The sequence below is a fragment of the Ahaetulla prasina genome, chromosome 1 (assembly GCF_028640845.1).
Source record: "Ahaetulla prasina isolate Xishuangbanna chromosome 1, ASM2864084v1, whole genome shotgun sequence".
Taxonomy (NCBI): Eukaryota; Metazoa; Chordata; class Lepidosauria; order Squamata; family Colubridae; genus Ahaetulla; species Ahaetulla prasina.
In genome coordinates, this window is record NC_080539.1 from 296,310,974 (window position 1) to 296,327,934 (window position 16,961).

General features: G+C 41.3%; 1 protein-coding gene across 1 annotated transcript in view; it reads right to left on the reverse strand.

Annotated features, from left to right (window-relative positions):
• LRP4 (LDL receptor related protein 4) overlaps positions 1-16,961 on the reverse strand; it is a 123,539-nt gene that overhangs the window by 45,740 nt on the left and 60,838 nt on the right. The window lies entirely within an intron of this gene.

Genomic DNA, 16,961 nt, shown 5'->3' on the forward strand with positions numbered 1-16,961 from the left:
ACAATTTCTCTGTATCTGTTAATTACTTCAGTCCTGAAAATCTGCCCTCTCTCTCATTCTGCCTTGAACACTAGTCCCCTTCTTCCAAAAAACTGAAAATACATTCATTTCTCCCTATCATGTTAGATTAAAACAACTTCTAAGTTCTTCACTGCCCGCCAAAGAGCACAAAGCAGAATTGTCAGATTTTCCATTGTACACTTCCAAACAATAGTGCTGCAGTATATTTGGGAACAGATAAATCCAGTTTCCAGTGATCTGCGCTCCCATACCCAGAATGAAAAAGGCCTTATATCTGAATTCTTAGAGTCTCCCCCCCCCACTCAAAGAGGATGAAAAATGTCAGCATAAAAATGTTGCCCCTTCCCATGCGATTCCATCCAATGACTTCCTCCATCAGTTAATACAGGTAGTCCTCAACATACAACAGTTCATTTAGTGACTGTTCAAAGTCACAATGGCACAGAAAAAAAATGACCTATGAACGTTTTTTCATAGTTACAACCTTTCCAGCATGCCCATGATCATGTGATCAAAATTCAGATGCTTGGCAAGTGGTTCATATTTATGACCATTGCTGTGTCCCAGGGTCATGTGATCCTCTTTTGTGACCTCCTGGCAAGCAAAGTCAATGGGGGAAGCCAGGTTTTATTAACAATCGGGTTACTAATTTATCAGCCGCAGTGGTACACTTAACAACTGAAGCAAGAAAGGTTGTAGACTAGGGCAAAATTCACTTAACAAATATCTCACTTAACATGTTGGACTCAATTGTGGTCGGGTGTCAAGGACAACCTGTAGCATTTGATGGTCACTGGATGTCTACAAGCCACACTGAGCTGTTTTGGAGGTTCCTCCCCCTTCCTTTTTTTAAAAAAAATGGAAATATATTTTATTCTTGCAGATCCTTTGAAAGTTCCCACTTTGCATGTGCAGTAGCACTCCCTTTTTCTCTGAAGACAATATGCAAAAGGAAAAACATACATAACCTTGACACATGGAAGTGACAAACAAAACAATAGCAATAGCACTTGGACTTATAAACCGCTTCGCAGTGTTTTGCAACTCTCTCTAAGCGGATTACAGAGTCAGCATATTGCCTCCAGCAATCTGGGTCCTTATTTTACCCACTTTGGAAGGATGGAAGGTTGAGTCAACCTTGAGCCTGGTGAAATCCAAACTGCCAAATTGCAGGCAGGTGGCAGTCAGCAGAAGTAGCCTGCAGTACCTGCATTTTAACCATTGCGCCACCACGGCTCAATGACACATTTATCAGGTGACATTCTCAAACCTCTTAATAATTTCAAATGCCTTTGACAAGACAAAAAAAAAACACTTTTCTGCTATCTTTCTGTTTATCCTAAATTTTGTTTGATAGCCAGTATCTTCTCCACCATTGCAAACCCCAAACATCCACACTGTGGCTTTTAATTCCCTACTATTTCCCAACTCTTACAGCCTATGCCAAACGAGGAGGCATCTCTTCTAAATGTTCATACAAGGCACCAAAGTTGGCTTCAGATTTTCTTTTTACGCCTTCTTCACAGCTGTTATTATTCCCATTCAATCAGGTAGTCCTTAACTTACAACCTGTTGCTTAGCAACTGGTCAAAGTTACGACAGAGCCCCCAAAAGTACTCATGACTCAGTTCCAAAGTTCTGATAGCCACACATCCCTAATCCCATGACAGCGTTTTGAGCACTTGGCAACCAGTCTGCATTTATGGCCATTTGAAGCATTCTATGGTCACATGACTGCACTTTTGCTTAAAGCTGGCCTTTACTTTAGTTTTTTAGCAAAAACACTCCAGAGCAAACAATGGGCTTGTTTTACACACCCGCACATGATATCCTACTTTACAACCATCATGACTTGTGATCATAATGGACAGTTTCTGATATAGCAATAAATTGAGGACTACTTGTATTAAACAAATCAAGATAATCAGTTCCTTACTGAAGACATGCTAGAATGATTTTTACATGACATCTCTCTCTCCTGCTCACTCATTCACTCTCAAAACTAGAAATGAATATCTTTCCGGTTGCTGCTGAACATTCCTTTTCAGCATTGTGGGAGAAAATACTGGAAGAAAAAGAAACATGCTGAATATACGGCTCAGCTACTTGAACATACAGGTCCTAATCCAGAAGTCTCTTCAGTGGAGTAGAGGATTTCATCTCATTTAATTTCTTCCTCTTCTTTAATAGCTATGTTTGGGCTCCCTGTGGAGCCGAGAAGGTAAAATAGGTCTAGGGAAAATCTACACAGTATATTTTATACAATTAATAGATAATCATTTTTCCTTTTGATTAAGCAAGAGAAGATGTATGCATATTACACAAGTATTGAGCAACATTTGTTGCTCTGTAAACTATTCATCTGAGAAGGCCTTCAATGTACCAGTAAATTTCTACAATGAGTATTGGAATTAGATTAGCCTCTCTCTCTCTCTCTCTCTCTCTCTCCCTCCCTCCCTCCCTCTCTCAGAATGCCATTCATAAAGGCTTCCTCTTTGGGTTGCAATTAATTCCTAACCTATGAGGACTGTGTTTTCAAGGCTGCCAACTATTCCTAGAAGAAAAAGAAAGGATTTTATACCTGGTAGCTGTGTTTTCCAAAGGAACAGGGTTTCCTTCAACTAAACAAGCAAGCACCAAAAAGAAACCCTTTCATCTCTGCCCAGTCTGCTGATGTTATCTTACAGCTGTCATCATCTGCAGCAGTAGCCCAATAAACAGGAAGAAAGGTAGTCTCTTTGCAAATAAATAGCCATTTGGATAGTTAATGTTTCTAGTTTTCCCCTGTCCTTACCCTGAAATTGCAGCCAGGAACTATCTTTGCAAATCAACTGGGATTTGTTTTAATTATGAAAAGCAGGTTTTAAAAGTTATAAATGAACACACTAACCATGGTTAACCTCACAGCCACATTTTAATCATACTGGTTGAAATTGTACAATACTTTGAGACACAAACTAGATAAGTACTAATCGACCAAATGCTTAGTATTTGTGGCAACTTATCTAGGAACTGTCAGCAGTAGTTCTCCCCAATACAGTGCCATCCAGGCTTATCTACAGTCTCTGCCATCTTCAGTCAACATGACCATTAGTGAGAATGGTTTAACCTTTAATTACCTATACAGATGCTCTCTTTTCCTTACATTTTTAGATTAAAACGTGTGAGACATCACAATTGGCCTTGACAGTAATCACAGATCTCCAGATACTTAATCCTTAATTCATCCTTTGGTTAAACTTGGCAGAAGACTCTCAGTTTGGCTAGTTTTGAATTTTTGTCGCAGACAGTGAGGAAGTCTTGAAGACAACAGATGATTTCACACTGCAGAGCAAAGAATTCAAGAGTGCATGTGCCCATATAATTATTGAATTAGATTACCTTCCCCCCCCCACCAGCCCCTCTCTATTGCAGAGCTTAACATTTTGGTTTCTTCCTCCTGCCTTTCTAAGTGAACAGATATTTGGTGATTCCCTTAGTGGCCTTGGATGGTTTATTATGTAACAGCTTTCTCTAGTCTGAGAACTACTGGTTCTTGCCTCACTATCATCGGCCCTCAAAGGAAAAAAAGGAACAAACACACCTCACTGGACCCAGCTAAATGGTAGAATATATACTGATAATGCAGTGTGGTTCTCAACTTGACAGATTCAAAAGGAATTGAACAGAACCAAGAAGAATAAGACGTGCAAAGGATAAGCTCAGAAATATAACCAGAACAACAGAAACAGCAGAGAAGCAGCAGTTTCTCTTAATTATATATAGCTTGCAGATTTCCAACAACACTAGGTTGTTTACTCTGAAAATCAGTTCAACGGACAGCATAGGCTATTTATCCAATCCAGCAGAATTAACAACAGCAACAAAATCCATCTTGTTCCATATGTTCCAAAGAGACTTCCACATAAATATGGAATTTTTGTGCACATAAATACGGAATAAAGTATTATTTTAAAATAAGGACTGCCAAATATTTCCATCTTTTTATATTGGATCTGGATATTTAACACCCATGTTCCTTAGAGGAGGAAGGCAATTTTTTTAGAACTCAATTTCAGTTATTGGAATTTTGTTTAGCACAAGGGCCATGAATTGCTAGAGTCCATATCATCGCTAACTTGTCAGCAATGCATATCCTTGCCTATAAATCCTACGGCAAAACCAAGTAGTACCAATATCAACTATTCTTTTTTTAAATGGATTGAAAAGCTAAGATATGGCATATATACAGGGGTAAAATCCAGCAGGTTCTGACAGGTTCTGGAGAACCGGTAGTGGAAATTTTTTTTTTTTTTTTTTTTTTTTATTCAAAAAGTTTTTATTAGTCAAAAAAGGTTTATACAAATACATATCAGGTATGGTAAATTTTCATTTTTCTTATCTAAAATAAAATTTTACTCAAATTTTTAACACATACAACAGCCATAAGGCAAGCAGGTGACACAGTAGCTAAGTTTGCAAATTTTAAATACGTAATAAAGAAGAGTCAAGAATAAACAGAATATCGTACAAAGAGAATAAGGAAAACCAACACAATCCCAAATATCTTTATCACTTCCTAGTTTTGGATCTCAGAACTCTGGGTTCAGCCTGACCCAACTCCAGGGCCGCAACAGCGGCAGCCGCTCAGCCCCATGATCTATAACCTCCCTTCTTCAATTCCTGGGTCATCTGATTCCAGGAGGGCTTTGTGTTCCTCCACATAGGCCGTAGCCTCCGCAATTGTACTGATTTTTTCGTAATGCCCTCCCGGAAAATCATCAATCCCTCTGGCATCAGCCATCTGAAGCCCACTCCCTTCTGGTACAATTTGCTTGACAAAAAATAATATTTCTTTCTTTTTTCACGTACCTGTCTGGGAATCTGCCTCAGAATGGCTATCTCCCTGCCCCTGTAAATCAGTGCCCCACTCCTATGTTTTCTAAGAATTTCATCTCGTCTCTCTTCTCACAAATTTGACATGAACCTCTCTGGGAACTGCATGCGTGCGTGCATATTGCGAATTAACTCTATAAACTCGATCCACATCCCAATTCATGAAATCAACACCTCTCCCAAGAAATTCTCCCAACAATTTAGTCACAACATCTCTCAAGTCTTCTTGGTCCACTTCTTCCAAATTTTGAAACCTAAGGAAATAAGACATTTTATCCATCTGTGGTCAAGCACAGCATTGCCTGTCGTCTCCTCTCTTTTCTGCACTGCCGCATCTCACCCTCCAAACCTTCCACTTTCTGCTTGTTTTCTGCTGAAACTTGTTGAGTATCCTTTAAATCCTTTTGGATAGTCACAATTTCTGCTCTTATTTCATCAATTTCTTGTCCATATTAGATAACTTTTCCAAAATTCTCTCCATCTCTCCAGCAGTTGGTCTCTGACCTTTTGCCATTAAGGAAAAAAATACAAAATCCTCAGGCAGGCACAGTATCCTTGTAATTTCCTCCGGATCCACCAGGGGCACTCACAGGAGCAACGAGTCCAGAGTACAGTTAGTCAACCAGGAAGCCGAAGGAAGTGATGTCATCAAAATTCTCATAGTGAAGGCGGAAGCTGGGCGCCACCACTGTTCCCCAGAAGGAGGGGCCTCAAACCTTCCCTCCTAAATTTCTCCATCACCTCTTCTCTCCAGAGCTCCACAAAACCGGTAATCTTCTTATTTTAAGTTCTCCTCTCTCCAGAATAACTCGTGCTCCTTCCAACCGCGGGGAGAAAAACCCCCGCACTCCGGGCAGTCCACTCACGTTTACCGATATTCCTTCCTTCTCCTCCTCAATTCTTCTCCGTGCCCTGTTCACCACCAGGCTGCTGCAGTTATAAATCAATGCCCGGTGTCACGGGCACAGCGGCAAGCGGCGACCAAAATAATGGCGCGGCCTGTGGCCTCGAACCCCGCCGAGCCTAGGGCCGCGCCAGCATCGGTCCCCACAGTCCTGTATGTCGGCTGGGAGACCCCTGGCGAGCCGTCCGTGCGGCAGGTGTCCTTTTCGGAACACCTGGCCCCTGAGGGCCCCGGCGGCGGCCGGATTCGGGCGCTGGAGGCAGGAGAAGCCTTCCAGACGTCCGTTGCCGCTGGATACCGGAAGTCGTCTCCCGGTAGTGGAAATTTTGAGTAGTTTGGAGAACCGGCAAATACCACCTCTGGCTGGCCCCAGAGTGGGGTGAGAATGGAGATTTTGCAATATCCTTCCCCTGCCATGCCCACCAAGCCACCACGCCCACCAAGCCACGCCCACAGAACCGGTAGTAAAAAAAATTGGATTTCACCACTGCATATAAACCTAAACACAATACCCATTCTAGTTAAAATAATTAAAAAAATTAAATGCAGTAAACCTTATTTCCAGAATGCACTTTTATTTTGACAGCCTTCTTCGTTTTGTCTTATATTATAAATCCTTCCTTTTATATGAATTGTTACCATATTTATATTCTCCCCTTCCACCTGGAGCTTTATAAAACATAGCACTCCTTCCTCTAATTTCCCCTCGCAAATCTGTGGGTGGGATGAGTAAAATAAAATAAAAAAAATTACGTCATTCCATCTCTTAACTTCTTGTTAAGAGATGGAATGTTGGTATGTTGATACCAACATAGTCTGAATTTGATGATTATTGCAAAGCTATCACCATGTAACCTAGTCTTCCTCAATCAGGATTGGGTAAGATATTTTCACCATATTCCCTGGTAGCTAACCATGCTGGTTTGGATTAATGGAAAATGTAGTCCAACACTCCAAAGAGATTCTAGGTGTGGGAAGGTAGATGCAGTTCAAGATCAACGTTTGCCCAATTGGATAATTTGGATCACAAGTTTTTTGAATATTATGTTCCCCAGTAAGAAATCTTAAATGTTTTTATACTCTTTCCTTTGCTGTCCCTCCATAGGGAGAAATGAATGGTCAACCCTGGGGTAATGCAGTAATGAATGCCTGCCCTTTGCTGCTGCCAGAAATTAAATTTACATCTGCAATTTAGGCAATATAATCATTATATGATGAAGATTCCACAAACCTAAGACTGACTTCCAAACTCTCATTGGAAAAGAAATTGCATTCATTCGTACCAACCACCTTGACAACTTGAGCCTTGGAAAAAAATGTAGATATAATTCATTTGTGTCTATTTTCCCCCCCAGCTCGGAGACAGCCAGGCAACCAAATCTGAAGCATTTTGAAAAGCTCAATAAAGACATGCACATATATCAACTGTTACTTTCTTGAGTCACAAAAAAGCCAAATTCAAATTCAACACATTTCTTCTTTAGGAAGGAAGTATGGTAAGCTATTTTAGCAGCCCAGCTAATACATCAACTTTCATTATTAATCATGCAAAACACAATGCCTTTAATTAGGGTACTAGTCCTTTAATTAGGAAAGTCTGAATAGATTATTTTTTCCTTAATAATAATCTGTTCTGGTTATTTAAAAAAAATGAAGGGAGGAAAATATGTCAGAAAAAAATGACACACGGACACGCACGCAAAGGTCTAGAAGTAAAAGCAAATTTCACACCAATTTCCTTCACCCCCTAGCCTGTCATCAAAATCACACTTATCTTTTGCAAATACCTTAGACAAAGGAATCTTGAAACAAAGATAATGGGTGTGAAAACATTGCTCTTACTCCCCGACCTCTGTTGATAAGCCCAAATGTGTTAGATTATATTTCCCATCCATTCCCATCCATTAACACATTTGGAAAGTGCATGCCAGCAAGAGTGGTCTAAACCAGGGTTCTCCAACCTTGGCAACTTTTAAGCCTGGTGGACTTCAACTTCCAGAATCCCTGGGAGTTCTGGGAGTAGAAGTCCACCAGGCTTAAAGTTGCCAAGGTTGGAGACCCCTGGTCTAAACAAAACTATCCATATTTTATATCAAGATCTTTATACAGAATTATCTTCCTGATAAACTGAGTTTGAGAATACACACTGGGAACGACACAATTTAGTCAACAGACAAGTACCGTAAATATTTGTTCCATGTGTTTGCTGACCACATAGTGATCTTCCTAGTTAATGGAGAGCATGTCTCAACTCAGCTATGTTCAGAAATTTTATCATAGTGCTAGGAAACTTGGCCATGTGCCTAAATAGCCATTATTCGGGAAAAACAGGCTTCCAAGACTTCTTCACTAAGATCAAGAGTCTCTTACAGCCTTTGCAAATGTTTTGGAACACCCATCTTTCTCCTCATATTTCTGGTCCCTTAAAAAAGCTTCACCAAATTTATAAACCTGCTGACCAACACTGAAAATTAAACACTGCACCCATGTACACTGTTAGATCCGGGCAATAATGAGGCAGGAGACCAGGATAGTGACAACAGCTCTTTACTATATGGTGAACCCAGCAGCAAACAACGGTAAAACCCCTCCTTATATACAGTTCAGCTGGAGGCTTCAGCCAATTAACGCAATGCTATTTCCGCTCTTATTTTCCCTCCAAAACCCTTAAAGATACATTACACTCCTCCCTCCCAGAAAACATTTTACCCTATTTACATAAAATTAACATTTACTTTTCTCGTAATCACGTAAATGGCGTCTCCTGACTCTTTCGGACCTCGCAGTTCATTATCTGGGAGTGAGTCGAGCTGGCGGAGGGACTGTTCGTTCCTCTCAGCTCCTCCTCCAGGCCATCCGGCCTTGGATTACTGCAGACTCGTTCCTGCTTTCCTCAGTGCTGCCATGTATACACTGATGGACTCGCCTTCTCGCTGCATGCGCTGCCTTAATTCGAACCGTTGCACAAACTTGGAAGGCGTTGGTGCATAATGGGCTTTCAACGCAGTCTGCAGAGTTTGCCACGGTACCGACTGTACCGGCGTTGGCTCCGACAGCGATTCTGCGGTGTCGAAGACCTCGGGACCGCAGTGACTCAGGAAATATGCCCGTTTCCTGTTGTCCGAGACTCCTTGGAGCTTGTTGGCTTCGAGGAAGCACTCGAAGCGAGCCATGTATGATCCCCATTTTTCCTTCGCTGGGTCGAATGGTGCTGGCGGTGTATAGCTAGACATCGCTATTCGTCGCCTCTTACTTGCTGGGTTCGTAAACTCCTGGCACCCTTCTTGCCTCAGATCCCACCTTCGTCGCCAGTGTTAGATCCGGGCAATAATGAGGCAGGAGACCAGGATAGTGACAACAGCTCTTTACTATATGGTGAACCCAGCAGCAAACAACGGTAAAACCCCTCCTTATATACAGTTCAGCTGGAGGCTTCAGCCAATTAGCAACGTGCTATTTCCCGCTCTTATTTTCCCTCCAAAACCCTTAAAGATACATTACATACACAATATGCACATGATCCTGGGAAGATTCAACTGTTATATGGCCCTATAGGATTCTACTGGATGAAAGTCATTTCCTCTGCACCGCCTCCCTGCTGATGTGAAGGACTACATATGGATCTCTCAATATGTAAAATCTTTTCCAATCTAACCAAATTACATCCCTATGTTGATAGCAATAGCACTTAGACTTACGTACCGCTTCATAGTGCTTTACAGACCTAAGCAGTTTACAGAGTCAGCATATTTCCCCAAACAAACTGGGTCCTCATTTTACCCACCTCGGAAGGATGGAAGGCTGAATCGACCTTGAGCCGGTGAGAATCGAACTGCTGAACTACAGGCAGCCGGCAGTCAGCAGAAGTAGCCTGAAGTACTGCATTTTAATCACTGCGCCACCACAGCTCTGATTAAAGCACTCATTTAATCAGAAATCTCCTGGGAGGGGGAGAGGGTTAGGGAAGAGATGAAGTTGGCATAATTTACCTGGCTTGCAAGAAATTGGATGACCCCTTGATAGGCTCAAAAAGTTTAAGTTATTTCTGTCTCTGTGCAGTCATCTAGTGCAGGGGTCTCCAACCAGGGCCTCTGGTGGCTCAACAGACTAATGCAGTCTGTTATTAACAGCAGCTGCTTGCAATTACTGCAGGTTCAAGTCCCACTAGGCCCAAGGTTGACTCAGCCTTCCATCCTTTATAAGGTAGGTAAAATGAGGACCCAGATTGTTGGGGGCAATAAGTTGACTTCGTATATAATATACAAATGGATGAAGACTATTGCTTGACATAGTGTCTGAGTCTTCGGAGAAGGGCGGGATATAAATGCAAATTAAAAAAAAAAAACAACCTTGGCAACTTTAAGCCTGGAGGACTGGAGTTGAAGTCCACCAGGCTTAAAGTTGCCAAGGTTGGGGACCTCTGATCTAGTGGCCATCCATATTTCAGCAGCCTTGATACGGCATTCCTAGATGAGACAAGGCTTTAACTGGGAATTCTAAAAAAAAGTGCTGTATACATTACCACTCTTGTCAGAATAGAAAATACAAATGAAATGCAAAAAACATAGGCATATGAAGTCTAGTACCACATCAGTGGGACATGAGTAGTGATTCTTTTGAATTATTAATGATGAGAAAAAAGGAGATTTAGGAGAAATATGAAAAATAAGGAGGCTTTTTTCTTGAAAGCAGAAGACAATTCAATTGAAGACAAGTCTCAAAGAGAGACTTAGGAGACAGACAAGCAACTGAGGTGCAGGCTGGTTCGGGTGTGAGATTGCCAAAACCTATCTGCACTGATAGGTCTCAGAAAGACTGTTAGAAATGCAATAATTGTGTTTGTAAAGTAATCAAAGCAGTTCACTGGGAAGTCAACCACAGAGAGCAAAGGCTACATTTGCTATCTACTGAAATATCCACTGTGAACAAATGAACCTATATTCTCACTTCAGTGATAAATATAACCCTCCTTCAAGGTATGAGGTGAAAGCAAGGAAATCCGATACTCTGAAGCAAAGAAGTTAAAGAAATGAGAACAAGACTTCAAGGAATTAAGTCTGTCAGAGAAAGATGCCAGGAGAAAATAAATGCTAAATTCAAAGACAAAGGACAAGGAAACCAGGGAACTGATCAGGACATTCAACAATCAAAAGCAACATCTAATAAACAAAATAAATACAAATCTTATACTTAAAATTCCTATTCAATGGGACTTGTTCTCAGATAATCTTTACATACTGTTAGTTGTTCATTCCAACATTTTTATTCTCTAACTTGAAAGCATTGCCATCCTGGACACTGAATTTCCATTTATATTGGGGCATGAATATAACGAATGCCTTCAATCAGCAAGAATCTGTTTTTAATAAACTATCTAGTGCTAATTCAAGTTTCTGGAAGATCTTGTCTTTCTAGTAGGCAAGGTTTCCTCATAATTTAGGCAACATCGATGCTTGAAATTCCATCAAAGACTTACTTGCAATTCCCATCATGCAAGACTGAGCTTGTTACATGTTTACTATGGTTCTTGCCTTCTTCTTTTGGGGAAACCCCAAAATAGTATTTACAAAATCTGCACTTATTAAAAGGAGTTTGAAGCAGTGGTGAAATCCGAACCAGTTTGCTACTGGTTCGCTGGCCATGCATGTGCAAACGCGCGCTGCGCATGCATGCACAGTGCATGCCAAACATGCACTGCATGTGTATGCGCACATGCGCAATACACATCAAAAGGAGGCTTGGGAAGGTAAGTAGAAGCGAGGGGGGATCAGCTGTGCTGCGTGATTTAGCTTCACTAAAAAGCAGGATTTATTGCTTTCTAGCAAAGCTAAACTTTGCTAGAAAGCACAGCTAATTCCCCCCCTTGATATTCTACTAACCTTCTCAAGCCTCCTTTTGGTGCATACTGCGCATGCACATGCATGCATCACACACCAAAAGGAAGCCTCGGAAGGTAAGTAGAACAGCGGGGGGGGGGATCAGCTGTGCTGCGCAGTTTAGCTTTGCTAGAAAGCAGGAAATCCTTGCTTTCTAGCAAAGCTAAACCCTGCAGCACAGCTGATCGTCAGAAATACTGGTTCGGAGGAACTGGTAGCTTTTTTAAACTACAGGTTCACCCGAACCGGTAGCTTTTTTTTACTACGGGTTCACCCGAACTGATAATTTTTATCACTACCGGTTCACCTGAACCAGACCAAACCGGTAGCATTTCACCCCTGGTTTCAAGCTAGTTCACTGACACTCCAGATATTTCGAGGATTGGTTGCTGAAAGGCTGCCAAGTATACCCATATTTCCTACCTCCTACTCTTGTACACCATATTTTTCAGAGTATAAGATGCTCTGGACTATAAGATGTACCTACCTTTTTCGGGGAGGAAAACAAGAAAAAAAATCTGCCTCTGGCTGCCAGCATTCATCTGGCCTGTTTGCCGCAGCCCATTTGCCTTGGCCTGTTTGCTGCCACCCATTCGCCACCACTGAGGTCTGTTGCTGCCGCCGCAGCCCGTTCACCAGTGGTGCAGCCCATTCGCCACAGCCCGTTTGCTGCAGCCCATTCAACACAGCAGATTCACCGCCGCTGTGGCCCATTCAGCACGGCCTGTTTGCAGCAGCCTGCTCACCGCTGCTGTGGCCCATTCGCCACCACCTCCGCAGCCCATTCTAGAACAGCTAATTGGCGCCACACCAACGCCCCTGCCGCAACATTCATTGTATAAGACACACCAAAATTTTCACTCACTTTTGGGGGAAGGGGGAAGTATGTCTTATATTCCAAAAAATACGGTACATACCTCTTGTTTCCTGGTTCACCTATGAATGCATCTAATTAATTGTTCTTTGTCATGCTATAATTTACACCTTTGAAGAGGTTATGCAAGGAGCTGTCACTACCATTAATCTATTATATAGCAATGATGAATCTTAATTTCTAAACCAAGAGTGGATGTCACCTCAATCAAAGACTCTACTTCCCACTACCTGCAGAAAAGCAGAAAGACCAAAACAGAGCAGTTTCCCTCTAATGCAGGGCTGTCAAACTCGTGGCTTGCAAGCCAGATGCATCACGCGCTGGCCACGCCCACACCCAGTTTAGCAATACATCACATGACGCCATCGTGATGATATAAGTTTGACACCCCTGCTCTAGTGGGAAATGCCATTTCTTAAGGAGACTGGCAAGAGGATCTAACCACAATCAAGCATAAATAAGGTGCTTGATTGTGGCTGAGATCAGTAAATAGCTACATATGGTTTTTTTTTAAAAATCACCAAAAGAAACAGAATGCAAGGTTCATTAAAGAAAGCACAGCTAGGTGGATCTTAAATAGCAACACTTAAAAAGACTCTACTACAACCACAGCAGGCAACTGGCTGGGAGCTGCCAAAGTCGAAAAATTAAGAGATCCCATCAAATCTATCACTCATATCCAGTAATATACTTCATTTCTTCATGCTGGGAACCTACTCACTCATTTACTTCTACATGGTCCTTCCATCAAGTTAGCTGTTGGAATACATAATCATGCATATTCCTTCCAATGAAATTCTTTACTGTCTTTTTGCTCCTCTAAGTTCAAAACGCTGTTTTCTCCTAACATCTTTAACATAGAAGAGTGGGCTTGTTTCTTTACTGACCCTCACTCACCCATCCCCTGTCTTAAAAAGCAGTCAGTAATTTGATCTATAACCTGAATCAGACCTGCAGAAGAAAACATCTCAAGAGAAAATCAAGCTGATACAGGAGTGGGAAGTATTGGCAAAACACAGAGGTATATTGTGAAGAAGACACAAGGAACCTGCTTAACTTTAATTTCTTCTTTCGGTTTCTTTCTTTCTTTTTCTTTTTTGCTTTGTATTCCTTCTGGGAAAAAGAATTCTGTTTTGCCCATGTACAATTGCTGTAATCTGATCTGCGCACAAGATTTCCCCTCAAGCTGTTTCTGTATCCTTTTCTATTATTTCATGCATAGTCTGCTCTGCAAAGCTTGTCTGCTTGTCTCCTCCGTTTGCATGGAGCGTCGCTGGAGCTCTGAAAACTGCCAGTCTAAATTTCCCAATTTTAAGCAATGGGTGCTTACGGAGGGGCATCCCAGGCAGACGCTGAAGGCACGGTGCTTTTGTTTTATTGTGTTACTGTTTTATGATTGTTTCCTGATTGCTTATTTGTACCCTATGACTATCATTAAGTGTTTACCTTATGATTCTTGATGAACGTATCTTTTCTTTTATGTATGCTGAGAGCATATGCACCAAGATAAATTCCTTCTGTATTCAATCACACTTGGCCAATAAAAAAAAATTCTATCCTATCCTATCCTATCCTATCCTATCCTATCCTATCCTATCCTATCCTATCCTATCCTATCCCATCCCATCCCATCCCATCCCATCCCATCCCATCCCATCCCATCCCATCCCATCCCATCCTATCCTATCCTATCCTATCCTATCCTATAGTTACTGGTTTTTATTATTGCTGTGAGCCACCCAGAGTTGTATAAGATAAGCAATCATATAAATCTTTAAAATAAATAAGTATATTAGCCTAATGGGAAAAGCTAGATTTTTTTTTGGAGGGGGTACATTCAGGGCTTTAAAGGAACCAAAACAGAAACCCTTTAAAGCTTAAACCCATTTTTCTCCCTTAATCCCTGCACCCCCAAAAATCCCTGGAAAAATCAGCTTAAATTTATGTGTGTCCACGTACAGGAGTGAAATAAATATCCCAGTGCTCTGAAAGTACCGCTAGCGACCATTCTGACGTCCCTCCTCCAATGCACTTTTAAAAAGCTAAAACGTTCAGCTAAGGCTAAGCCCATTCTGTAGGGCTTCCTTTGGAAGTTACATATGGGAGGCTGGAGAGCAGGGGTGAAATGTTCCTGGTTCGGACCGGATCACCTGATCTGGTAGCGATGGCAGCGGGTGGTTTGGAGAACTGGTAGCAAAAATCCCTGCCTGCCCCTCCCATGCCTAGCTGAGCCATGCAATCATCAGTTTTTTTTAACTTTTAAAAGCATTTTTCTTCAGCCGAAAAAATGCTTTTAAAAGTTAAAAAAAAGCCTCCGATGATCGCTCAGCTCAGTTGGGATCGTCAGAGCCTTTTAAAAGCATTTTTTCTACAACCTCTTTGGTCGAAGAGGTCGTAAAAATGCTTTTAAAAGGCTCTGACAATCCCAGCTGAGTTGCCTGATTGTCAGAAGCTTTTTTTTCTTTTAAAGGCAAAAAGAGGTTGTAGAAAAAATGCTTTTAAAAGTAAAAAAAAAAAGTTGACCATGCCCACCCAGTCACATTACCCTCACCACCACCAAGCCAGAACTGGTAGTAAAAAATTTTTACATTTCACCATTGCTGGAGAGCATGTAGAATTCACAATCTACCAATTTCTAGCTTGTGTGAACCTAGCCAATTGTGTCTAGTAAACAAAAGAGAGGCAAACAAGTCATAGCATAAAGCAATATAGATGAATAAAATCACCGAAACAGGTGGCGTTACAGCCCTCCTGCTTCAACTGTCCTTATTTCTTATCTAAGACCAAGACATGTTCAATTCTCCCAAACATTATATACAATTATTTCAATTTTTTTTAAAAAAGATCACAAAAACTGTCTATGGAGATTCTCAGTCATCCAGGTCATAGTTGTCCCAAAGGTGCTTTTTTTTCAAGAGGCAGCTGGACTTTCTGATTTTTCTTTGAAGACGTTTGGCTTCTCATCTAAGAAGCTTCTTGGATGAGAAGCGAAACGTCTTCAAGGAAAAACCAGAAAGTCCAGTTGCCTCTTGAAAAAAAAGCACTTTTGGGACATTAAACATTGTTTCAAAATGTAAATTATCCTCTTTTAGTTATCGGGGCCCTGCAATGGTTCGTATTTGATTCTAGGATGCAGCTTCCGAAAACATGTGGGTACAAACACTGCATTATTCTTCTGTCTCTAACAGCTGCCCTTGACATTCCTTTGAAATCAAATACGAAGCACTGCACACACAGACCCCCTCCGTCATTAAAAATAATTAGGCCAAAGAAAAAGATCACTGAAGAACGTGCAAAATACCTGAGGTTTACAGCTCTCTTCATTTACATCAGGTTTACAAACTACTGATAAGGAAAGGGATGGGAAGGGAAGGATACTCAACAGCGGTACAGGTAGACTTCGACTTACAACAGTTCACTTAGTGCCTGTTCAAAGTTTCAACAGCCCTGAAAAAAAGCGACTTATGGCCATTTTTCATACTTATGACCTATGGTCATGTGATCAAAATTCAGGCGCTTGGCAACTGACTCGTATTTGGCAACTGACTCGTGTTTATGAAGGTTGCAGTGATCCTTTTTTGCGACCTTCTTATAAACAAAGTCAATGGGGAAACCAGCTTCACTTAACAACTGTGTTATTAACTCAACAACTGCTGTGATCCGCTTAACAACTATGGCAAGAAAGGCCATGAAACGGGGCAAATTCACTTAACAAATGTTTTGCTCAGCATCAGTAATGTTGGGCTCAATTATGGTCCTAAGTCGGGGACTACCTGTATTTCACAAAGGGATGTTGCATAATTAAGAGAAGTAAAGAAACGGATCTCTGACATAATTTTAAAAAAATTATTAAGTTTTGCAAATCAGATATTTCAGTGACATAAACGTATGAGATCCACTTTCACTTCGGATTTCTATCCCTACAGTATATACTGCTATTGTACTAAAACCTATATGCAAACCGGATATCTCATTTTTCTCTGCATTCTTTGTAATGAAGATTCTTTTAATTTATTTGTAAGATGTCAGATCCGGAAGCTCTAATTACTCCGAAAGAATCTCTCTAAGGGAAGCACTTATTTATGTGCTTTCCTAAAATCCACTTAGAAACCTGGAAATCTCAAGGCTGTGATTTGGACTCAGGTTTTTTTTTTTTTTTAATCCTAACAAAGAGCAATAGCAAATAGTTTTTGCTAAGAAAGCAACCTAGGTAGCTATAGGGAACTGAGCAGTGCTGGGTTTCAATTGTTTTTACTACTGGTTCTGTGGGTGTGGCTTGGTAGGCGTGGCTTGGTGGGCGTAGCAGGGAAAGGATACTGTAAAATCTCCATTCCCACCCCACTCCAGGGGAAGGTTACTGCAAAATCTCCATTTCCACCCAATCAGCTGGGACTTGGGAGGCAGAGAATAG